Here is a 26,492-nt window from a genome sequence, read left to right as displayed (position 1 = left end):
AACTAGCAACCACTAGGCTACCTGCCACCCAATATTATATTATGGTGTTGATTGATTGAATGATAGCGCTTTTGTGAATACAATCATTCATTCAAATTGATGACAATACTGTTTAATCTAAATATATCTAGACTAAAGTAAATGAAATCCCTCACGTGATACAATCGATGATGCTAGCCAAAGACGTTATAGAAACCCTCTAAAATCTCTGACGCTAGGTAACACAATAAATGGCAGTGTGGGACTGTTATTGTCACTTCCCCTTTAATCTGAACTGGATGACATCATGATCAAGGAACGGGAGTTGGGGTGCGAGGACTGTAACGCCAAAGACAGTAGTGTGAAGATAGGCTAAAACTGCTTCTCCAAAAGAAATCCCCGATCACGCTTGTAGGCGACGTTGGCTAGCTAAACTCATGCGTAGAAACAAGTCACCGGGTCTAACTGTAGTCTAGCGCCGAACTGCGCATGTGTTGGCCGTCAAATCAAAGGCACTCTTTTAATATAAATATGTTTTTGACGAAAATGAAATCGTGTCAGTTTATCATTTTCACGATGTTGAAGTAATATTATGTTCAACTACTTAAGACATTGGCTCGAATTTAGGTTGTGCCTTTACATTTCGAGAAAATTAACAATTAAGGAAGATTTTGTCACTTCTCTTATTGACTTCTCAAACGCCAACCTGGTCTGTTTCGCAAGCGTTCCCAGAATTCTAGCGATGTTGCACCTCTGGGTTTAGAAACTCTATGGTAACGCCATTTTCGCCCAGCAGTAGCCAACAAAGTGTCTCTAGAGATGTAAGACCTAGTTAAATGAAACGTTGTCTATTTAACATGAAAGATAATGTAATACTTTTTTGTTCAGGTATCGCTTCCCGTACATGGTATGTAGATAGCTAGTCACGGATAAGAAATAAAGCCGTGACAGCTACCGCATTGGTTTAAATTACATCTGCGGTCAGTCAGGAAGAACAGCGCAAGAGATAAGAGTCGCTTGGCTATGTGAGCTTAGTTTCTGTTCTCGCAAAGTCGATCTAACAAAAAATGTAACTTGGTCTTTCAGAAGTATACAACATTTCAGTGTTTTGAATCAGAAACTGCATTGAAGTCGGACTAACTCCTCACTACTGTGTTGGGAAACGGATGTCCAACAGAACGGTAAGATTTGACTACCTGGGAGTCTGTCACTGGCAGCTAATTAGCTAGCTACCGACTGATGATGAGATTACATGTAAAACAATCTCGTTCTGTTCAATTCACAAAAGTCAGTTTTTGTAATTCAACTGACACATGTTTTCTTGTTTACACTTGTTATTTGCTTTTCATGAGATTAGGTTGCTAGGAGGATTCAGGAAGCTTGTTATGCTAGCTAGCTAACGTTAGCTGCTATAACGTTAACCAGTAGTAACCACGCTCTAGGCTAAACTGCGGCTAGCTAAATTTGAGGACACTGAACTGGTTCTACAGGTTCATCCATTTATATAATTGTTGACTTGATAACTGAGAAGGGGACCTTACTGAAAACACCAGTTCAGTTGGCCAAGTATCCATACATGTTTGTGTTTGCCTCACCCAGAGCTACTTTTATTTCTGTGACTGCCTGCCTAGCCTAGTGTTGATGGTTTTCATTGAAATTCAGAAGGGATGTTCTGTAGCTAGGAGGACTCTTGTGCCTTCTGAAAGCGTGCCTATATTGATCAGGAGGTATCGGACTAAACTCCACTAAATGGTAAAGGAAGTTACACACAACTAGAGGACAAGCATAGGTACAAGGTGGGCGTTTCATTACTTATATATATATATATTTTTTTTCAAGTAGAATTTCTTTTTAAACTATTGACCTTAGGAGAATCGATGTAGTCGGAGCTAGAGTCCACAAAGCCTGGTCTAGGCTCCACTCCTTGGTGAAGTTAATCAGAAAGGAGGATGCAGACGCTGTGCTGGCCAGGGATACTGAGACCAGTGTATTTGGGCTGACAGCTGGAGGTTTGAAAGTCGGGCCCTGCTGAAAGGTGGCTGTGAATGCTAATTATACTAGGCTGCTCTTCAATAGGGGAGGCATGCCAACAGTCAGGTCTCTACTCCCTTTCCTTTTGTTGGTGGTTCAGACTTCACCCTGTGGTTTGTTCTGGTTTGAGGTGAATGTTTCTGGTTGGCTGGCTGGCGGGCGTACAGACACAGACACACTGCAGTCCCAGGGGAAGCTGCCATCTATAACATTAAAATGTGGATGCTGCATTGTGTGTGAGATGTGTGTGTCTCTCTCTCTCTCTGGTGGCTGGTTGGGTGGGGAAGATTCTCCCAGTAACCTCACTCCTGAGTCATAGTTGATGATTATCAGCTTGCACATCGCTGACTAACCCTCTGAGTAGTCTTACACAATCTCTACATCTTCATGCAAGAATTCCCGCCAGTACAAGCACTGGTTAGTTCCTCTTTTCCGCTGATTGTTTTTCTTTCTCTGCCTATTAGGTAATGAATAAGGGCGTGTGCATAATCTTAACTGTCACCTAACTTGCTGCAAGGAAAATGTTGACATCCTAAAGCAAAGAATGTTGTTACATCTAAAACCTTAAGACTGAGATAATGGTGGTGGTAACTGTCAGTGACAGGTCTGGAGGTGCCTTCCGGGCAGCTCTCTCACTTTGGCTCATACAGCAGCAGCTTTGATACCCAGTTAGTATGAAGTAAATTTCTGTTGGTCACCTGTGGTCTATTTGCTTTCTAGACATAGCCTACTGTATGCATTCATTTCCTAAATCCTTTCAACAGCTTGTTCTGTAGTATTGGGCAGGGAATCGGTTGAGGATCCCACCGCCTCTCTGAATCTCCATAACAGCACAAACCTGACTCCAGTGAAGTGCTTGTATGAGTTTAACACCCCTTTGAGGGCACTGAGTCTCCCTGGGCTACGCTTCAAACCAGATATTTACATTTCAAACGATAACATCAAAATACTTCCCTCTCCTTCCCTACGGTGCTTTTTGTTCTGGGTTTCATAAGAAGAAAGTAACAAAAACTAGAGCATGGAAGCAGAGATCTGCATGGGACTGATTTCTTCATCCTGCTCCCGCCCGCACCAGCAGCATTTCATACCGCACATGCCCGCTCCCGCTGGCTTTCTGTCCAACTCCCTCCCGCTCCGGCAAGAACTGGTCCCAAACCCAACCACAGTCCCGCAATGTTATTTTTTTAGGCGTAGGCTATGTGACGTGTAACGGCTCTCATATGGCATCTCACTCATTGTCCCACTGTCAAGCATAGCGCCTAGAGTCACTTTGTAACCAACAATCACAGGTGTGTAAAACAGGCTGTCGCTGCTTCCCATCACGTGTGTTCTGGTACACAACATCTCCAGTCATGTCACTAGAGTCTTTGGCTGACATGTATAGAGCTTCAGCATTGGGTGTATCTTCAATTTGACCTGTACTGCCTCCCTCAGAATACAGGTCGGCTAGTTTCCCTCAGCCGGACTGGACTGTGACAAAAGCCTGGGGCATGCATGTCTCGTGTGACCAGGACTGAAACAGAGGAAGCACAGACACTCTCCCATGCAATGAGACTGTGTTGAGTGACTAGTATCATTACAGACCCTGCGGGCCTGTTCTCTGGTAGGATGTTGAGACATTGGGTTGTGTTCACGGGAACCACTGGTTTGTCGCTGCACTTTCTCCAGCATTAGTTCCAACATATCCATCTTCTCATCTGGCTGCTGCTGTGCGTGTTGAACCAGGGCAGGAATGGCTATACTGTTGACTGAGTTGGAACAGTGTGACACAGATGACATTGAGCCGGAACAGGAGCAAAAGAAGAGTGTGAGGCATGACATTTTTCATCGTTAGCTTGGTTGTGTGACACTGGGACCTTGTCATGCAGAGCAGTGGCATAACTCTTCAGCTGTGTAACGCAGCTTTGTTTCATTAAAGGTCTCTGCTCCCTCTGATACGCATCGATCCTCACCTGAACATCTCTGGAACTCCACTCATGGAGTGCTTTGCAGTTGAACCTGCAGGAGAGCTCAGGATCAGGGCAATGTTTCACAAACATGCAGGCTACTTGTTGACTTATTTACATTTACATCATTTAGCAGACGCTCTTATCCAGAGCGACTTCTGTTTTCCATCCTCCCACCCTGTCGGCGTAAACCCTCATCAGCTAAATCCGCTGCTTTGTTGAGCCTGATCCGGTAGTCTACCAGGTCCTCCCTCAGTTTGGGCTTGGTAGAGTATACATTTTCAAGCGGGAGACATGATGACGTGTCACTAAATTACTGCAGGAGGATATGATAGATTTGATCTGGTTTCTGTTTCACATCCAACGACTCGTCACTCCGCAAACCTATCTTCACTACATCCCTAGCTTTTCCCATCAACCTGCTCATGATCTCTTCCGCATGATCAGGCACCTCACATCTTTGCTTTTTCAAATAGTCTGTTGTCATATCAACCCATTCTTGAACCATGTGCATGTCAGAGATGTCACCTCTGAACACACTGGGTTCTCTCTCAGACTTGACGTGGACCGTCACATGTGGAACTGGTGGAACTTCATGTCTTACTGAATCAGTAGCCTGACGTTTCTCTTCGTGGTATACTGTGGAGCTCACCACTCGCATCTATGGCTCCTGCTGACATCAAGCTGGCTACTATGGAGTCACCTATCTGCACTCCTGACTGGCTTATCATGTCAGTAAGGTGTAGTATGGCATCTGTATCGCTACTGGGTGTTGACGTGTGTGAACCTCCCCTCAAAAACGGACCCATAGATCAACCTTGGCTCTGACATTGCCCCGCTCTCCTAACACTATCAGCTAATGACTGATATTTCCCCACTCCCCGACCATGAAACCCACTGGACATCGCATTGCTACCTGTATGCTCTCCAAACCAAACACCCCTCCCCTTGGCAATAGTAGGCGTAGTAAAATCGTAAACTATTTCACTATCAGTTGAAGATTTGTGAGCCATGACACCACCTTTAGATGAAACAAATTTAAATGTAAAAGAAAAAGTTAAAGAAAAATTGACAGAGAATTAAAACAGGAAAAACCCTCAACACTGAAATTACAAAACAACAGTCCTATGGCCATGAAACCAAAAATCTGACCAGAAGAGCACACTTGATCTTCACTTCCCCCGGTGATCTGTGTCAGGCTGATCTTGAGGATCCGAAGGGCCAGTGTAATGGCTCTCATATGGCTCATAGACAAAGGACACAGTGCTGTTCTCTTTCACAGTTTATACAAATACATACAACACTGTGTAAACTACAGAACAACTGCAAACCCACCAAGCAATCTCCATCAAAGTTTAACAACTCTTTTTGCTGGAACTGTAATAATTTTAGAAAAGTTAAATGTATCTTTATAATATACATTTCATACATTACATTTATAACAACATGGCTACAGAGCGCTCAACTTATAATGACTCCTTCTGACAGCCATAACACATCAATCACCACAGCACATGGGCTACACGTGTACAGTAACGTAACATTATTCCATATAATTTGGGAGCACTTACCTGCAAATACATACACAACACTGTGTAAACTTCAGAACAACTGCAAACCGACAAAGCAATCTGAGTGACATGAAATAAAATTAAAATAAATTTACACTTCACGAGGTGACTAGCCTCATTAGCAAAGAAAGTACAAGGCGAACGTTAGCTAACCTTTAGCATAACGCAACGTGCAAATTTTGTAAATGTCGATAAAATTGTAAATACATGACACAACTCTAACATTATCACATAACATGTCAACATCGATAGTGATTATAAAACAATGTGGTTTTCAGCCTAACATACATTAGATATGATTTTAAAAGTGAAAACACTGGGTGCAGCATGGATCACGATACATACCTCCATAAAAGTTTAACAACTCTTTGGCTGGATGCTGAGTGATCATGCGCACATATATTATATACACGGGGATGCAGTTACTCAAATAATACAGCAGGTATCTCCACAGCTATACATACATAACCTGACTGCTTAATTATGACAAAACTCATACAACTAAGGGTGTCTATTTCAACCCTGTTACAGACGCAGCTCACCTGCCAGCCATGGTCCCAGCAATTTTGCGCCCTATAGGCAATGTCAAAATGCGCAAAAATAACCGGCTTAAATTACCAGAGATTCTCACATGGCCCATTTATAGGCTATTGGTATTACTGAGCTTATATCAGCCAATAGGCTAGACGTAGTTTGAAGAGAGAGAGTGGACACTTACACTTCCTCTTGAGCTACAGTTTGCATATAGCCTACCTCTTAGGAGCGGGCCGATTTTCAGACGGAGACAAATATCGGTGATCAATATTTATTTCTAGGCAATGTAGTAAACTATAGCCTAATCATATTTAGGATAGAGCCTGACCGATAAATCGGTTGAGCGATATTAGCCTTTCACATAAATATGTGTCGGTATTATATACATAAACTAATATAAACTAATTTGCGGTCATTGTTTTAAATATTCAATATTTGCCTGAAGAGGGCGCTCTACGAGCTGTTCATTGAACATCATTAAGCCCTATGTCACAATATGAGAGAGTAGGCATGGTTTGACTGTGAGTAGCTTGCCACAGCCAGCGTATTCGAATAAGTAAATAATCAAAAGTACACTTCCCCAAGCAAGTAACCCTGTCCTCATCACATTCCCACTTAGTTAACGTTAGCTGGCTAGCTAGCCAGCAAGGTAGTTAGCTTAGATAGCTAGCTAGCAAGAAGTCTGTGCTACTTATGTGCTGACACTGGACTGGCGCCAAAGTGATACAAAGAGAACACTGTTACTGTCTGAGCCTATTATGTTAACTAGTTGGCTTATTTAGTTAGTTTTCCGAAATATATGCAATCTGCAAAAAGCAAGAAAGTTGGCACAGATCGATCATTCGGGCCATGTGCTTGCATTCATGATAACATAAGTAGTTAACGTTACCTAGCTAGCTAAATTAAAACGTGTGACTACAACCAGTGCTGCAAGGATTTGCCTGCATAAACGTTTTTCAGTCATCAGCGCCTGCCATTTGAAGTTTAAATGTATAACCATTGTTAGAAATTGCGTAATTCAAATCTGGTATTGGAATAAGAATCAAGAGATCTTCAATCCAAGCTTAATTTATTATATGCAAAATGTATGTATGATAAGTATGAAGGTTCGTATATACGGGTCCGCTGAAACACCACGCAGGGCACTCAGAGAACTAAACCATTGTTTACAGGTTCTTTCTCAAATACTCTGACAGAGAGTTCCCACCTCTTCTGTTGGCCAATCAGAGTAAAGGACTGAGTGTGGTTTAGACTTTACTCAGCCAATCCGTTCCCAGGCATAAGTTGCTATCATAATAACCTGTAGAGTCAGCACCCAAAAGACACCCTTCCAATCTGTACTCTATGTACCTACGTTCAAGGACGGTTTCACAGACAACAAAGAGAGAGTGTTCGTATCTGTAAGAAATACAAGTCTTATCTGTCCTACCCCTAACGTTCCTTACATGAATCACAGCCTGTTATGTGAAACAATTTATATCAGTATAGTACAAACCTATGCTTATCATTAATGCATTCCTTCTAAGTTATTCATCACATACAGATCCAATTATGAGAAAAATAGAACCCAACACCTTCTATAAGAAAACATTGTCGTAATGAACAGCTAGCTTGTGCTTGTCATAACGTACTCTCATTGCGGGATTGCCATAAAGTGTTTGTTTACATGACATTTGACTGTAGTAAACACTGTAGTAAATCTACTCAAGACAAATGCTGACACTATGAACGGCATGTTACTGCATTTCAATGCTTATTTGTGAACTTGTAAACAGTGCAGTTTCAGATATACTTTGAGACACAGTTTAATTCATTCAGCCAGCAACCCCTTGTAGTGGTTTAGCACAAACACTTTTGCATACTTCATATCCACTGCAAGGTTTCCGTTATGAAAATGTGGTGCCGGACATTTGACCGGCAGCATTTTAATTTACTGGACATTTGAGAAATTTACTGGACCCAAATTCATTGGGTGCGTAACCTGATTAGGGCGTCCACCCACGGTGCTCAGAATGACACAAATCACATTTAGATTATGGTCATCTTAACAGAACGTGCAAATCGAGGATGCAATGACGTGTGTCCTTACCGCACACGTTGAAGATGTTAGTATAACTGTCGATATTTACTTTTTCCTCAGCCAACAAGATGAGTAACGAACAGAAAAATCACCAGCCTATGCATAGGCGGCGCGTCAGTTTCAAGGTTGGGGAAGCACATTTTCACCATAAGTTCACCTTTATAATAAAACATTCCATGCATCATTGCATTTGCAGACTAATGTAAGAGAGCCTACTATTCGTAATGTGATGAGTAGATTGGATAGTCATAATTTAGGCTAATAATATCTCAATCACTGTTCCGCAAAAAAGACTGTTCAATGCATGGCTGAGCGCGTATTGCGAAGAGGTCTGAGCTATAGGGTATATCAGATGTGTTTTTCCCATGCAAAGAAAACAACTAATTTCATGCAATTCTACTACACTTTCTGCTAATATCTCCAGTCACATAATATTTTTTAATACGACATATTACAGAGTAGCCTACTCTGCTGACACTGACAAACATATCAATAAAAACGACGTTATCCATAATAGGCCTACGAGAAGGGGAGACGCAAATAGAATATGACGTCCATCTAAACTGAAGGAGGAAATTATTGTCCAAAAACAAACTTAAGTGGCACTGACCCAACAATGATAGCCTAAAGAGTGAATATGCGTAGTGCACACTCACCGGGGATATGGCGGATGCTCTCTGCTGGTGCCAATAAGATAGGCTATCGGCTACTGTTGTTCGCTAAATTAAGTTCCGAATTTTGATAACTAAAAGACAGATTCGTCTTTTCATTGTCTTCTCTTTACAGCAATAGCCATTTGCTTTCCAAACTATATTTTCCCGTGATTGACTTTTTTAATAATGCGATATGCCTAGCTGGGCGCCTCTACTTTTCACTGAAAGTTGCAACTCAACAATAATCTATTTGTATTTGCCACGCACGCTTCCCAAATTGTGCGTGCTGCCTTTCCTTCCGACAGTCGGCGATGCGATTTAAAACAACGATCCTCTGTGTCCAAATCATGCTTTTGAATGTTTCATTGATTTCTGTATAGACAGGAGTATGCTAATTAGGCTATAATAATTTCGGCAGTTAAATTAGGGAAAGCTTAGCTTTACCTAGCCTTATGGACGCGTCACCTATGTGAATCTACTATCCCCATAGTAGAAAAGTTTACCTATTCTATTGGTCAACTTGTCGAGAAAGAAATAGCCCAAACATACTCTGGGACAGTTGTGGGACGATAGATCCCACATTCCTACAACCAATAGGCCTATGCTACATACATTTATTTACAAGCAATGAATCTGATGCAATAGTTAAGAACGTTTAGCTTAAAATTTTGATAAACAATTATTTCTTAACATTACAGTGGGGGAAAAAAGTATTTAGTCAGCCACCAATTGTGCAAGTTCTCCCACTTAAAAAGATGAGAGAGGCCTGTAATTTTCATCATAGGTACACGTCAACTCTGACAGACAAAATGAGATTTTTTTTCTCCAGAAAATCACATTGTAGGATTTTTAATGAATTTATTTGCAAATTATGGTGGAAAATAAGTATTTGGTCAATAACAAAAGTTTCTCAATACTTTGTTATATACCCTTTGTTGGCAATGACACAGGTCAAACGTTTTCTGCAAGTCTTCACAAGGTTTTCACACACTGTTGCTGGTATTTTGGCCCATTCCTCCATGCAGATCTCCTCTAGAGCAGTGATGTTTTGGGGCTGTCGCTGGGCAACACAGACTTTCAACTCCCTCCAAAGATTTTCTATGGGGTTGAGATCTGGAGACTGGCTAGGCCACTCCAGGACCTTGAAATGCTTCTTACGAAGCCACTCCTTCGTTGCCCGTGCGGTGTGTTTGGGATCATTGTCATGCTGAAAGACCCAGCCACGTTTCATCTTCAATGCCCTTGCTGATGGAAGGAGGTTTTCACTCAAAATCTCACGATACATGGCCCCATTCATTCTTTCCTTTACACGGATCAGTCGTCCTGGTCCCTTTGCAGAAAAACAGCCCCAAAGCATGATGTTTCCACCCCCATGCTTCACAGTAGGTATGGTGTTCTTTGGATGCAACTCAGCATTCTTTGTCCTCCAAACACGACGAGTTGAGTTTTTACCAAAAAGTTCTATTTTGGTTTCATCTGACCATATGACATTCTCCCAATCCTCTTCTGGATCATCCAAATGCACTCTAGCAAACTTCAGACGGGCCTGGACATGTACTGGCACTGCAGGATTTCAGTCCCTGGCGGCGTAGTGTGTTACTGATGGTAGGCTTTGTTACTTTGGTCCCAGCTCTCTGCAGGTCATTCACTAGGTCCCCCCGTGTGGTTCTGGGATTTTTGCTCACCGTTCTTGTGATCATTTTGACCCCACGGGGTGAGATCTTGCGTGGAGCCCCAGATCGAGGGAGATTATCAGTGGTCTTGTATGTCTTCCATTTCCTAATAATTGCTCCCACAGTTGATTTCTTCAAACCAAGCTGCTTACCTATTGCAGATTCAGTCTTCCCAGCCTGGTGCAGGTCTACAATTTTGTTTCTGGTGTCCTTTGACAGCTCTTTGGTCTTGGCCATAGTGGAGTTTGGAGTGTGACTGTTTGAGGTTTTGGACAGGTGTCTTTTATACTGATAACAAGTTCAAACAGGTGCCATTAATACAGGTAACGAGTGGAGGACAGAGGAGCCTCTTAAAGAAGAAGTTACAGGTCTGTGTGAGCCAGAAATCTTGCTTGTTTGTAGGTGACCAAATACTTATTTTCCACCATAATTTGCAAATAAATTCATAAAAAATCCTACAATGTGATTTTCTGGAAAATAAATCTCATTTTGTCTGTCATAGTTGACGTGTACCTATGATGAAAATTACAGGCCTCTCTCATCTTTTTAAGTGGGAGAACTTGCACAATTGGTGGCTGACTAAATACTTTTTTCCCCCACTGTATATGCGCACAAGGCTGTAGGCTACCGGACAATGAAAGAAAGTTGAAAACCAATAGCACATGAGAGAAATAGGCTACTGGTTTCGATAACATATGCAAGTCTTTATAAAATAATTGCCTCCACGGATATGGTCAGATTTTGCCTAGGCTACTTTGAAGTAAGGTAAAACATGCCTCATAATTGTAGTAAAACTTTCAGGTTTCAAACAATTTAAGTAGCTACAGTATATGTTTTCAAAATGCATACTGCCTCCAGCTCCTTGCAATGTGGTGTGTGACGCGCTGATGAAGCCTGCCTTCCATTACCTACGCATTTTAATGGAAATGGGAAGCACGCTTCAATTACCAGTTGAGAAATAAAAATAGTAGCTCTCATGGCCCAAAAACTATTTTTAACACAATACAGCATTTACAGTATAATTATTGTGCAATGATTGGGCTTATAAAAGTGCTGCCTGACAGATTTTCCACCCAAAGGCTCTGTATCTGTATGCTGTGTGCGTTTGATAAATAAGATGCCTAAAGAATATACAAGTGCCAATTTAATTCCACTAAATTATGCAAATTAACCCATAGACCGATAAGCATGACCGGTCAAATGTATTTCCATCAACTGGTATTTCCATCAATTTAATAAGCTAAAAAGCATTATTTCGCAGTGGGATTTTTTAAATTCTCCTGGACAATTGGCCGGTGCAATTTTCTTTTAGCGGCTTTTCCCAAAAATAATTGCGTCCAAAAGTCGGCTATTACTGGCTAACGGAAACCCTGATCCACTGCCATAGACGCATCTTTAAGTTATACACTATATATACAAAAGTATGTGGACACCCCTTCAAATTAGTGGATTCGGCTATTTCAGCCACACCCGTTGCTGACAGGTGTATAAAATCGAGCGCACAGCCATGCGATCTCCATAGACAAACATTGGCAGTAGAATGGCCTTACTGAAGAGCTCAGTGACTTTCAACATAGCACCGTCATAGGATGCCACCTTTCCCGTCAAGTCAGTTTGTCAAATTTCTGCCCTGCTAGAGCTGCCCCGGTCAACTGTAAGTGCTGTTATTGTGAAGTGGAAACAACTAGGAGCAACAAAGGCTCAGCCACGAAGTGGTAGGCCACACAAGCTCACAGAACGGGACCACCGAGTGCTGAAGCATGTAGCGCGTAAAAATCATCTGTCTTCAGTTGCAACACTCACTACCGAGTTCCAAACTGCCTTTGGAAGCAACGTCAGCACAAGAATTGACTGTCGGGAGCTTCATGAAAAGGGTTTCCATGGCCAAGCAGCCGCACACAAGCTGGAGTGGTGTAAAGCTCGCCGCCATAGAACTCTGGAGCAGTGGAAACGCGTTCTCAGGAGTGCTTCACGATCTGGACGAATCTGGGTTTGGCGGATGCCAGGAGAACGCTACCTGCCCAAATGCATAGTGCCAACTGTAAAGTTTGGTGGAGGAGGAATAATGGTCTGGGGCTGTTTTTAATGGTTCGGGCTAGACCCCTTAATTCCAGTGAAGGGACATTTTAACGCTACAGCATACAATGACATTCTAGACGATTCTGTGCTTCCAACTTTGTGGCAACAGTTTGGGGAAGGCCCTTTCCTGTTTCAGCATGACAATTCTCCAGTGCACAAAGCGAGGTCCATACAGAAATGGTTTGTCGAGATCGGTGTAGAAGACCTTGAGTGGCCTGCACAGAGCCCTGACCTCAACCCCATCGAACACCTTTTGGATTAATTGGAATGCCAACTGCGAGCCAGGACTAATCGCCCAACATCAGTGCCCGAACTCATTAATGCTCTTGTGGCTGAATGGAAGCAAGTCCCTGCAGCAATGTTCCAACATCTAGTGGAAAGCCTTCCCAGAAGAGTGGAGGCTGTTATAGCAGCAACCGGATCAACTGATTTTGGAATTAGATGTTCGACGAGCAGGTGTCCAAATACTTTTGGTCATGTAGTGTAGTTGCTTTTTGGTGGATATCCTGTAAACCACAAAATGTTCTTAATGTACATTTTTATATTTTAAGAAATCATGATTTAGAGTATCTGTTAATCATTTGGAGCACAATTTGTGTAAAAAAAATAATGTTTTTTTCATTCCACCTTTAAAAAACAATATATCAGCAGATATAAATCAAATTGTATTGGTCACATACACATATTTAGCAGATGTTACTGCGCGTGTAGCGAAATGCTATATCGGTAATCATGACTTTTGCCTGATCCCTAAAACCAGTCTGACCCAAAAATCCCATATCGGTCGGGCTCTAATTTAGGAAGTTAATTTCCTTGGAAAGATAACTGCCCCGTGCCTCTTCGCCCATGCATAGGCCTACTCTATTTAATTGAGAACACATGCGCACCTGATCTCGCATGCCCAACTAGGAGAGGAGAGCTATAGGATATAGCCTACCTTTTTAGGAGCGTGATGATTTGCAGGCAGAGACAAATGGGTAATCAACATTTATTGAAAAGGGAAACGCTCGCTCACCATGGCATGCATGCGTTACGTCTTTTCCTTTTCAATTATAATATATTTTTGATTGCTCCTCGACTCATGTTGGTTGAGCGCCCTCTACTTCTTTCCATTATCAATATTTATTTACAGACACTGTAGTAAACTATAGCATAATATTTAATGCTGCAATATGTCACTTTTTGAGCGAACCGACCTAATACCCATAGAAATGTTAGTTATAGATCTGTCATTCTCATTCTCAAGTCTAAGAAGCGGTAGATATGTTCTATGTGCGCTATTTCTATGCTTCCGGTTTCATTGAGACTACATATACTGTAGGTGAGGGAGGCTACTGAACTTGAAGCGGCGAATGCTATGTGTGTGTGAATAATGCGACAACGAGGTGTTTTTAATACAATAGGAAGGCTAACGCAGAAAGATGACCGTTTCCAAAATAAAAAGGTTTTCATCCCAAAGTTGTCTGTCTGACTGCCCGCTTCGGCCTCTTGATCCAAAATGGCGTAGCAGTGCGGTTGTGTTCTTTGTTGTGTGTCCGTGTAAATAGCCTGTTTTTTGTATTTTATTTTTATTTTTCGTACATATTTCCCTATCGCACTTTTCATCTTTCTACAAAATATACTTTCCTGCAACCCGCCTCACTCAATGTGGAACGGATTCTATTATTGACATACCTTTTATCTAGAATCTCCAGTTGAAACTAGCTAGCCAGCTAACTAGCTACTTGCTATTAGCCACCGTTAGCGGTTTTCACCCAGAACATTACTGAAACACTGGACATTAACACCGGATCGCAACTAGCTAGCCGCAACCGAATGGATGTTGCTGTTGGCTAATCACCACTGCCCCCGAAGCAAGCACCAATTAGCCTTGAGCTAGCCTCGAGCCAGGCCCATATCCCGGCTATCTACCTCTCTGTCAACCGGATGGGACCTCCTAGTGTTGACACGAAGCCCCGCCGATCCAACACGACTGGTCTGCCGACGAAATCGTCTGATGTGATTTCAACAGGCTTCCCGTTACGACGTCGACCACGAAGATCCATCTGCTAGCCCCGGCCCGCTAGCACACGCAAGCCGTGGCCTCTTGCTCGCCAGTGCTATAGCAGCCCCCGAACTACCTCCGAACTCTCCTATTGCTGTTCACCGGACCTTATGATAACTCAGCTATACAGCTGATGCCTGCTCTCAGCGATCACTGCCTTATTGCTTGCGTCCGTAATGGGTCCGCGGTCAAACGACCACCCCTCATCACTGTCAAACGCTCCATAAAACACTTTAGCGAGCAGGCCTTTCTAATTGACCTGGCCCGGGTATCCTGGATGGATATTGACCTCATTCCGTCAGTAGAGGGTGCCTGGTTGTTCATTAAAAGTGCTTTCCTCTCAATCTTAAATAAGCATGCCCCATTCAAAAAATTTAGAACTAAGAACAGATATAGCCCCTGGTTCTCCTCAGACTTGATTGCCCTTGACCAGCACAAAAACATCCTGTGGCGTACTGCATTAGCATCGAACAGCCCCCGCGATATGCAACTTTTCAGGGAAGTCAGGAACAAATATACACAATCAGTTAGGAAAGCCAAGGCTAGCTTTTTCAAACAGAAATTTGCATCCTGTAGCACTAACTCCAAAAAGTTTTGGGACACTGTAAAGTCCATGGAGAATAAGAGCACCTCCTCCCAACTGCCCACTGCACTGAGGCTAGGAAACACTTTCACCACCGATAAATCTACAATAATCGAGAATTTCAACAAGCATTTTGAAACGATGGCTGGCCATGCTTTCCACCTGGCTACCACTACCCAGGCCACCAGCTCTGCACCCTCCGCTGCAACTTGCCCATGCCCCCCCCCCCCTCCCCCCCACACAAATTCAGACCGCTGATGTTCTGAAAGAGCTGAAAAATCTGGACCCCTACAAATCAGCTGGGCTAGACAATCTGGACCATTTCTTTCTAAAATTAGCCGCTGGAATTGTCGCAACCCCTATTACTAGCCTGTTCAACCTCTCTTTCGTAACGTCTGAGATCCCCAGAGATTGGAAAGCTGCCGCGGTCATCCCCCTCTTCAAAGGGGGTGACACTCTAGATCCAAACTGTTACAGACCTATATCCACCCTGCCCTGCCTTTCGAAAGCATTTGAAAGCCAAGTTAACAAACAGATCACCGACCATTTCGAATCCCACCGTACCTTCTCCGCTATGCAATCCGGTTTCCGAGCTGGTCATGGGTGCACCTCAGCCACGCTCAAGGTCCTAAACGATATTATAACCGCGATCGATAAAAGACAGTACTGCGCAGCCGTCTTCATCGACCTGGCCAAGGCTTTCGACTCTGTTAACCACCGCATTCTTATTGGCAGACTAAATAGCCTTGGTTTCTCTAATGACTGCCTCGCCTGGTTCACCAACTATTTCTCAGATAGAGTCCAATGTGTCAAATCGGAGGGCCTGTTGTCTGGACCTCTGGCCGTCTCTATGGGGGTGCCACAGGGTTCAATTCTCGGGCCGACTCTATTCTCTGTGTATATCAATGATGTCGCTCTTGCTGCTGGTGACGCTTGGATCCACCTCTATGCGGACGATACCATTTTGTATACATCTGGCCCTTCATTGGACACTGTGTTAACAAACCTCCAAACGAGCTTCAACACCATACAACACTCCTTCCGTAGCCTCCAACTGCTCTTAAACACTAGTACAACTAAATGCATGCTCTTCAACCGAACGCTGCTTGCACCCGCCCACCCGACTAGAATCACTACTCTCGGCGGGTCTGACCTAGAGTATGTGGACAACTACAAATACCTAGGTGTCTGGTTAGACTGTAAACTCTCCTTCCAGACTCACATTAAGCATCTCCAATCAAAAGTTAGATCTAGAATCGGCTTCCTATTTCGCAACAAACATGCCCTCGTAAAACTGACTATCCTACCGATCCTTGACTTCGGCGATGTCATTTACAAAATAGCCTCCAACACCCTACTCAGCAAATTGGATGTAGTCTATCACAGTGCCATCTGTTTTGTCACCAAAGCCCCATATACTACCCACCATTGTGACCTGTACGCTCTTGTTGGCTGGCCCTCACTACATATTTGTCGCCAAACCCACTGGCACCAGGTCATCTATAAATCACTGCTAGGCAAATCCCCGTCTTATCTTAGCTCACTGGTCACCATAGCAACACCCACCCGTAGTCTGCGCTCCAGCAGGTATATCTCACTGGTCATCCCCAAAGCCAACACCTCCTTTGGCCGCCATTCCTTCCAGTTCTCTGCTGCCAATGACTGGAACAAACTGCAAAAATCTCTGAAGCTGGAGACTCTTATCTCCCTCACTAACTTTAAGCATCAGTTGTCAGAGCACCTTACCGATCACTGCACCTGTACACCACCATTCTGAAATTAGCCCACCCAACTACCTCATCCCCATATTGTTATTTATTTTGCTAATTTACACCCCTGTATCTCTATTTGCACATCATCTTTTGCACATCTATCACTCCAGTGTTAATACAAAATTGTAACTATTTTGCACTATGGCCTATTTATTGCCTTACCTCCATAACTTACTACATTCGCACACACTGTATATATATTTTCTGTTGTATTTTTGACTTTATGTTTTGTGTACCCCATATGTAACTCTGTGTTGTTTTTATCGCACTGCTTTGCTTTATCTTGGCCAGGTCGCAGTTGTAAATGAGAACTTGTTCTCAACTGGCTTACCTGGTTAAGTAAAGGTGAAAAAAATAAAAAGCATGAAAGATGCATACTGCGCTGGAATGATCTCTACTTGGAAGTTTGATACAGAGAGAAATTGTGTTTGTCAGTTTCATGTGTGTTTTACACCTCCAGGGGTGTGTTGTTTTATTTGACCTTGGTTGTGGGCAGTTTCTATCAGTGAATAGTGCCTTATATACATGTGCCATAGTGTTTCTTATTCATTCTAGTACCATAGTACCCCTAGTTTAATTATTTTTGCAATATTAACTATTTATTTTGAATCGAAATAAGAAGTCCTGCAGGTGAATTCAAGGCAAGCGTTCCTCACCTGGATTCTTAGCAACTTCAGGCAGCGCAGCCTACCCTAATGGCTTGTATCATAGCAACCTCAAGGACAGCCAACCACATAATCTGCCATCAACAAGCGTTTCAGTATTGCTGGAAAATGATTGGCTAAAATGAAGAGGACCATGACTAAAATGAGTCATTCCACCTCAAAAAGCACAAGAAAGAGGATTTCGACACCCACCATCTCAGATTGTTCTGAAATGGTTTATGTAGTTAGACATGGATAAGATCAGCATTCCTGAAACATTAATTTGTTTAAATATAATTTGATCTCTGAGAAATTAAGTTAATTAATTGCACCCAAATTGGCTATTTGAATTTCAGGATTCATATAATCTTCAATAAATATAGTACCTAACATTCGATTTGGACCATCATTCTAACCTAACAATGAGTAAGACATGAAGAATCGAATAAAATGGTCAAAAACCTCCCATGGACCACCCACACCCCAGCAAAATCCCACCCCATCAACCAGTATACAGTATCAGTTCTCTGTTTGACAAGTGGTATGAAGCTGCTGCTTGGAGTATTGCTTCTTCATCCTTTGTAATGTTTTCCCTGTGAATCTGGTGATGTTTTTTTCCCATCTGTTCAGAGAAATTAGCCATTGAAGTCGCTTGCATTGTTTACCATAAATTGTGAATGTACCACGTTCTGCCCACTAGATGCCGCTGTTCCTGATACTTTAATTAATTTAGCTGGTCTCTTACATTTTATTAAATGGATCACATTTTCTTTGCAACTTTGGGTAGAAAAGCAATAGGTTTTGCTTATGATGAAAATACACTAAACAAAAATATAAAGGCAACATGTAAAGTGTTGGTTCCATGTTTCATGAGCTGAAATAAAAGTTCCCAGAAATTTTACATATGCACAAAAAGCTTATTTATCTCAAATGTTGTGCATTTCTCCTTTGCCAAGAGAATCCATCCACCTTTCAGGTGTGGCATATCAAGAAGCTGATTAAACAGTATGATCATTACACAGGTGCACCTTGTGCTGGGGACAATAAAAGTCCACTTTAAAATGTGCAGTTTTATCACACAACACAATGCCACAGATGTCTCAAGTTTTGAGGGAGTGTGCAATTGGCATGCTGACTGCAGGAATGTCCACCAGAGCTGTTGCCAGAGAATTTGTTAATTTATCCATCGTCGTTTTAGAGAATTTAGCAGTAGGTCCAACCTGCCTCACAACCGCAGACCACGTGTAACCACGCCACCCCAGGACCTCCACATCCGGCTTCTTCACCTGTGGGATCGTCTTAGAGGGGGGTGGGGAGGTGTTGCTGAGGAGTATTCCTGTCTGTAATAAAGCCCTTTTGTGGGGAAAAACGAATTCTGGTTGGCTGGGCCTGGCTCCCCAGTGGGTTGGTCTGGCTGCCAAGTGGGTGGGCCTATTTCCTCCCAGGCCCACCCATGGCTGAACCCCTGCCCAGTCATGTGAAATCCATAGATTAGGCCTAATGAATTTATTTCAAATGACTGATTTCCTTATATGAACTATAACTCAGTAAAATCTTTGAAATTGTTGTATGTTTTATATTCATATATCAAATACATCGCCCAGACACTCTTCTGTCTTTTCTCAAAAGCCCTGCCTGCATGTGTGTCAGTCATTGGTTGATAAGCACACTTTGTGCAACAAACCTAGTGATTTTCCCACGCAGACACATGTACACTGAGGCGCATAATGGTTAAGAAAGGCTGAATAGATAAGAGTAGGCTAGATGCTAGAAAGGCTGTCTGATGATAAAATGTAATATGCTGCACAACTGTGAGGATGGAAGTTAAGCTCAAGCCGAAATTTCTTAGTCTCTAACACATTGGGATACAGCCAGGAGTCAACTGATATGCATATGCATTTAGCGACAGTGAAATAAAGGGCCAGCATATTTATACTGTACTTAGGCCAGGGTATTCATACTTCTACTTTTTAAAACTAAATCCATTCCTCTTCTGTGTGCCTGGTACAGGATGCGTGAGAACATGTCTGCCATGGTGTGTGTGAAGGAGGAGGATGAGGACCCTGGGGAGAAGCTGTCCCAGGATGAGATCATCTCCAGGACCAAGCAGGTGATCCAGGGCCTGGAGGCTCTAAAGCAGGAGCACAACTCCATCCTGGAGGGCCTGCTGGGCACGCTGCACTGCCTGAAGCAGGATGACCAGGGGGTCTTGGTGGAGGAGAAGTCCCTCATGATCCGCAAGTCCCTGGAGATGCTGGAGCTGGGCCTGAGCGAGGCACAGGTTAGTACACTGTATAGGGCTAGGCTACACACCGCTGGGGGAGAGCTGGAGCTAGAGCCCTCTGGGATCTAATCTAATTCACTTTCAAATTAGACAGCTAGATGGAGAACCCACAGGCACCTACCACCTAAATGACCTGTGTCAGTAAATCAGACTAGAACTAAGGATTATCCATGTATTATTTACTACCAGTCTTCTCAGTGTTCTTCCTCACCCCCTTGACCTCTTGCCCACTTGCCACACCCCTAACCCCCTCGCTGTGTTTGGCCCAGGTGATGATGGCGCTGTCGGGCCACCTGAGCTCAGTGGAGTCGGAGAAGCAGAAGCTGCGTGCGCAGGTGCGCCGGCTGTGCCAGGAGAACCAGTGGCTGAGGGACGAGCTGGCAGGCACCCAGCAGAAGCTGCAGAAGAGCGAGCAGAGCGTGGCTCAGCTGGAGGAGGAGAAGAAACACCTGGAATTCATGAACCAGCTGAAGAAGTACGACAAGGACCTGTTGCCATCGGTGAGTTAATCCACACCACACAACACGCACCCAGACTGACGCACACCACCTCTTTTCAGCTGCCTGGTTTACACTGAATGACAATAACAATCCCTGTTTTCCTCTGTTAGGAGGAGAATGACTCTGACTCCAGTAAAGATAATCTGGATGATCTGTTCCCAGACGACCAGGATGACCAACCTCCAGGCAGTGAGTCTTCTTCCTATCCCCATGTCTCTCTCCGTTCCTCACCTCCCGTTTCCTCTCCTTTCTCCTTGTTCCTACTTCCCACTTTCCCTCCCCACTCTCTCCAATACATTAACTGGTCTCTTTCTCCTCTTGTTGGTCTGAAAGTCCTTATCGCTGTGAGCTTTAAAGTGCTATTAGTCAAAGCTGGTTGAGTGTGGAGGCAGGCCAAATGGAAATGGAGCCAGTGAGCCAGATCACACAGTCACCAGGTTGGCTTCACTCCAGCAACCAGCATGTACAGGAGAGGATCTGAGGCAGAGGGACAACACCCACTCCCCACTTAGCTGGGCATTTATTTACAAAATTAAACAAAAGGGGTCCTACGTACAATATCGTATAATGATCCTACATGGAACCACTTACAGTAAATGAAAAAAAGCATATAAGTAATCTGCATATGTAAAATTTTTCAGGGATTTAAAGGGTACATCACCAGTAATTGCTCCACCGCATAGAGATCTAATAAGATGCAGACAGGGTTGTGGAGGAGGGGGAGAGAGAGAGGAGCAGGATCTCTCTAGTCCTTTGTTGTGTTTGTATTGGGCAATTATTACTTTCTTTTATTCCAAGTTTCTGCCTGCTTAATGAGCGCAATCTGAAGAGAGAGAGGGAAAAAAAGAGAGGATCAGAGGGAAGAGTGGGTAGTGCCAGGAAGCTCTCCAGAATGCGGGGGAGGCAAGCATCAAATGCTCCTGAGTGCGCTCACATTAATCCTGCCCCACATGAAGCAGAGCTGACTGAGACGGGGCCCCGTGTCTGTCTGAAAGGATCCTGGTAGCGTGAAGTGGATTAGACTCCTCTCCTGCCCTGACTGGTAGCTCCCTGAAATACTCTTATGTCTTAGGTCCCCCGCAGTGCAGTGGTGCAGCTACACTATATATACAAAAGTATGTGGACACCCCTTCAAATTAGTGGATTTGCCTATTTCAGCCACACCCGCTGCTGACCGGTGTATAAAATCGAGCACAAAGCCATGCAATCTCCATAGGGAAATATTGGCAGTAGGATGGCCTTACTGTAGAGCTCAGTGACTTTCAACGTGGCCCCATCATAGGATGCCACCTTTCCCGTCAAGTTAGTTCGTCAAATTTCTGCCCAGCTAGAGCTGCCCCGGTCAACTGTAAGTGCTGTTATTGTGAAGTGGAAACGTCTAGGAGCAACAACGGCTCAGCCACTCACAGAACGGGCTCGCTGTGTAGCGCGTAAAAATCGCCTGTCCTCGGTTGCAACACAAACTACTGAGTTCCAAACTGCCTCTGGAAGCAACGTCAGCACAATAACTGTTCGTCGGGAGCTTCATGAATGGGTTTCCATGGCTGAGCAGCCGCACACAAGCCTAAGATCACCATGCTCAATGCCAAGCGTCGGCTGGAGTGGTGTGAAGCTCGCCTCCATTGGACTCTGGAGCAGTGGAAACGCGTTCTCTGGAGGGATGAATCACGCTTCACCATCTGGCAGTCCGATGGACGAATCTGGGTTTGGCGGATGCCAGGAGAACACTACCTGCTCCAATGCATAGTGCCAACTGTAAAGTCTGGTGGAGGAGGAATAATGGTCTGGAGCTGCTGTTCATGGTTCGGGCTAGGCCCCTTAGTTCCAGTGAAGGGAAATCTTAACGCTACAGAATACAATGACATTCTAGACAATTCTGTGCTTCCAACTTTGTGTCAACATTTTGGGGAAGGCCCTTTCCTGTTTCAGCATGACAATGCTCCAGTGCACAAGACCTTGACTGGCCTGCACAGAGCCCTGACCTCAACCACATCGAACACCTTTGGGATGAATTGGAACGCCGACTGCGAGCCAGGCCAAATCGCCCAACATCAGTGCCCGACCTCATTAATGCTCTTGTGGCTGAATGGAAGCAAGTATCCACAGCAATGTTCCAACATCTAGTGGAAAGCCTTCCAAGAAGAGTGGAGGCTGTTATAGCAGCAAAGGGGGAACCAACTCCATTTTAATGCTCACATACTTTTGGTCATGTGTTGTAGATGGAGCATAGCTAGGATTTTCTAGGTAGTTAGTGTAGTGAACGTTTGTACCTGTCCTCTCATATATGAAGTGAAAAGACCATGACAAGTGACCTTTTTCCAATGCAGTACTACCATTTCACATGTCTATTTGATATGTTTGGCTTTGCCTAGGGCTGTGACGATCATTACATTTTGGATGACGGTAATTGGCCAGCCAACTGACGTGGTCACCGTAATAACCGTTCCTAACGGCATGTGCTGCCATAGAAATAGAATGAATAGAACAGGCATTCCCATTCAAGTCAATAATGGGTTGACTGGCGGCCAGGTTGTCACTAGTTACCACAGCTGTGGCTGTGGTAACTAGTGACGACCATGTTACGGCGAAAAAGACTCAACCACACGAATGCCCGGCTGTGTCGTCTTCAGTTAGCTGTTCGTTCCACACACACAAAAAAGAAAAAGTTTAGTACCGGGTCGGACCCCCCTTTGCCTCCAGAACATCCTGAATTCTTCGGGGCATGGATACGTTGCTCAATTGGTATCAAGGGACGTAACATGTGCCAGGAAAACATTCCCCACACCATTACACCACCGCTGTACCATTGACACCAGGCAGGATGGGGCCATGGACTCATGTTGCTTACGCCAAATCCTGACTGCCAGCAGCATGACGCAACAGGAGCCGGGATTCGTCGGACCAGGCAATGTTTTTCCACTCCACAATTGTCCAGTGTTTGTGATCGCGTGCCAACTGGAGCCTCTTCTTCTTGTATTTGGCTGATAGGAGTGGAACCCAGTGTGGTCATCTGCTGCAATAGCCCATCCGTGACCTGGACCGACGAGTTGTGCGTTCCGAGATGCTGTTCTTCACACCACTGTTGTGCTGTGCCGTTATTTGCCTATTTATGGCCCGCCTGCTAGCTTGCACGATTCTTGCCATTTTCCTTCGACCTCTCATCAACAAGCTGTTTTTGCCCACAGGACTGCCTCTGACTAGATGTTTTTTGTTTGTCGCACCATTCTCGGTAAACCTTAGACACTGTCATGCGTGAAAAGCCCAGGAGGCCGGACGTTTCTGAGATACTGGAACCGGTGCGCCTGGCACTGACGATCATACCACGCGCAAAGTCTGTTAGGTCACTAGTTTTGCCCATTCTAACATTCAATCGAACAGTAACTGAATAACTCGATGCCTGTCTGCCTGCTTTATGTAGCAAGCCACGGCCACGTGACTCACTATCTGTAGAAGCGACCCACTTTCGTGAGCGGGTGGTGTACCTAATAAACTGACCACTGAGTGTGCCTTCAGAAAGTATTCATACCCCTTGACTTATTCCACATTTTGTTGTTACAACCTGAATTCAAAATGGATTTAATATATGTTTTTCTCTCACCTATCTACACACAATACCCCATAATGACAAAGTGAAAATGTGTTTTTAGAGATTTTAGTGACTGGGTGTATTGATACACCATCCAACGTGTAATTAATAACTTCACCATGCTCAAAGGGATATTCAATGTCTGCTTTTTTAATTTTTACCCATCTACCTTCTTTGCGAGGCATTGGAAAACCTCCCTGGTTGTGGTTGAATCTGTGTTTTGAAATTCACTGCTCTACTGAGGGACCTTACAGATACTGTAGTTGTATGTGTGGAGTAGGGGTGGGCGATATGAGCTAAAATTCATATCACGATATTTTCCACTGTCCAGACGATATCGATATGATATCACGATATATGACGTAAAAAAATATGAATCACATTTTAATATCCCTTCTTGGTTAAATTATATTAGTTAAGGAAAAATATGTATTTGAACCTTATATAACCAGAAAGAGTGAGGCATTGGACCGTATGGACCTGAAAAGTTTTTATTTGTATTGTGCAAACATGCATTCCGTAAACATGAGGTAGGTAGGCCTATATATATATATATATATATATATAAATTAGATATTAAGTAAAATTAAATAAAAAATAACAGGAGATAAAGAAAATAAGGTAATTACAAATTCAAATACGTGTGTTTGTTTTGGCTACGGTCCGTAGATATGTAAAAAACTAACCGTTTGAAACTAAACCTTTCAAGCCTCAACCATCAATTATCAACAATATCAACAAATCTTCACTAGAACTTTCTTCACAAGTTCCGTGCCAGGAATACCAGCATGTTGACTGTTTCTGGCTTTAGTGCTGCCCTGTGACATGTCACCACATTGCCCCCAGTGCTGAATGCCCTCTCAGAGGGGGCACTTGTGGCAGGGATGCATAAGTATTTCTTTGCCAGACAACTCACACGTGGAAAATTAGATCCGTGAAATCGCCACCACTCCAAAGGATCAGACTCGCTGTCTGCTGCCGTTGCCAGAATGTAGCTATTCAGCTCTTGCTCAATGATCTGCCTCTCTGAACATGAGGCAGGTGCACTGCTGGTCTGCTTAAAGAAGCTCCCAAGGCTCTTCTTGGGCTTCTTGCCTGATTGATGAGCAGTGGAAGCTTCTTTCTCCCTGTCAGTGTGATCCTCTGCAAGAGACGATTTTCCCAGGGCTGTGTTCTCCACCAGGAGGGCTTCGGTCTCTGAGGCAGCTCTCACCTTAAAAAATGAAAATAATTAAACTTTATTTGTATAGCACCTTTCATACATAAAATGCAGCCCAAAGTGCTTTACATTTGAAGCAATAAAACAAGAACAAATGAATAAATACCTTAATGTCCTCCAGTTTCTCAGCGGACATGTACCTGGTCTTGAACCTTGGATCTAGAAAGGTAGCCATGGAGAGCAGCTCATCTGTTGCAGGGTCAGTGTACTTGTTATTCAAGTAATCAAGAACCTTGATCTTGATCTCTTTGGTCAGTTCTGTATCGTCCTTGCTCAGATTTAGAACCTCTGCATTTAACAGATTGATGACAGGCTTCAAATAGGACACGCTCACATACGCTTCTCCTGACAGGGCATCTGTAAAGTCCTGGAGTGGCTTCAGTGCTGCTGTGACTGATTCCAAGACCTGGATGTCTTGCCAGGTAGGTACAAGGTGCCGTGTCTTTTTGTCCCCTGCCAGGACCTGTGTAATGGCCTTTTCCTGCTCCAGGACTCTTTCCATCATTTTCAGACGAGATCCCCACCTTGTCGGAGATTCTGTGATGAGCTTGTGCAGGGGCAGGCTTAGTTCATTCTGTGCTGTCATCAGGGCCTTCTGCTTTTTCCAGCTGTATGAGAACGTGCTAACCACCTTTTTGCAAACCCCTGTGGCCCGGGAAATCGCACACCCCTGTGGCCCGGGAGCGTTTTGGACACTCCTCTCTGGAAATTGGGAATAAGAAATCAAAATAATAGGGTGAAAAATAATCGAATCACAATACAATAATAATTAATAATAATGCATTTTTATATAGAAATCACAATACAATATAACTTTTAATCTTTGTTTGAGGATTTACGGCATTTACATTCAACTGTTACACATTTTACAAATCTGATGTGCTTAGATTTAGCCTACGGTACATGGCTGATGTGAGCTGTATTTTTTCTTAATAATAAGCATCATACAGGGTAGGCCTAGGCTACAGTCCTGAAACTTACCAATAGCATTGTGCAGCCTGTGTCCGAAACATCCAAGGTTTGCCCACTTGTTCAGCTGCAATGCCTTGATCATGTTCGATCCGCTGTCGGTCGTCATACAAACTTGACGCGACTCTTTTAATCCCCAGGACGACAGTATGTCCCTCAGCCCACCTGCAATTATTTCCCCGGTGTGGTCGTCTGGGAAATAAGACGTCTGTAGGCACTTACTTTTCAGTTTCCAGTCACCGTCTATGTAATGGATTGTGAGGCTTATATAAGGTTCTGTGGTACGACTTGACCATAGATCGGCAGTAGTGGAGAAGAATGGAATGTTATTTATCTCACTGTAAA

The 26,492-nt window shown here is 43.7% G+C and overlaps 1 pseudogene across 1 annotated transcript in view; it reads left to right on the top strand.

Moving 5' to 3' along the window:
* Window positions 1–962: 962 nt before the first annotated feature.
* LOC311145878 (kinesin light chain 1-like) overlaps window positions 963–26,492 on the top strand; it is a 48,915-nt pseudogene continuing 23,385 nt past the window's right edge. The window contains exons 1-4 of the transcript XR_014615597.1: window positions 963–1,160; window positions 19,600–19,870; window positions 20,143–20,373; window positions 20,484–20,562. The product of XR_014615597.1 is annotated as a kinesin light chain 1-like (transcript). The remainder of the gene's footprint in view (window positions 1,161–19,599; window positions 19,871–20,142; window positions 20,374–20,483; window positions 20,563–26,492) is intronic.

This window comes from Coregonus lavaretus, assembly GCF_964263955.1.
Source record: "Coregonus lavaretus genome assembly, chromosome: 18".
In the NCBI taxonomy this organism is placed as follows: domain Eukaryota; kingdom Metazoa; phylum Chordata; class Actinopteri; order Salmoniformes; family Salmonidae; genus Coregonus; species Coregonus lavaretus.
Note: the sequence above shows the minus strand (reverse complement) of the source record. Positions and strands in the feature narration are given on the sequence as shown.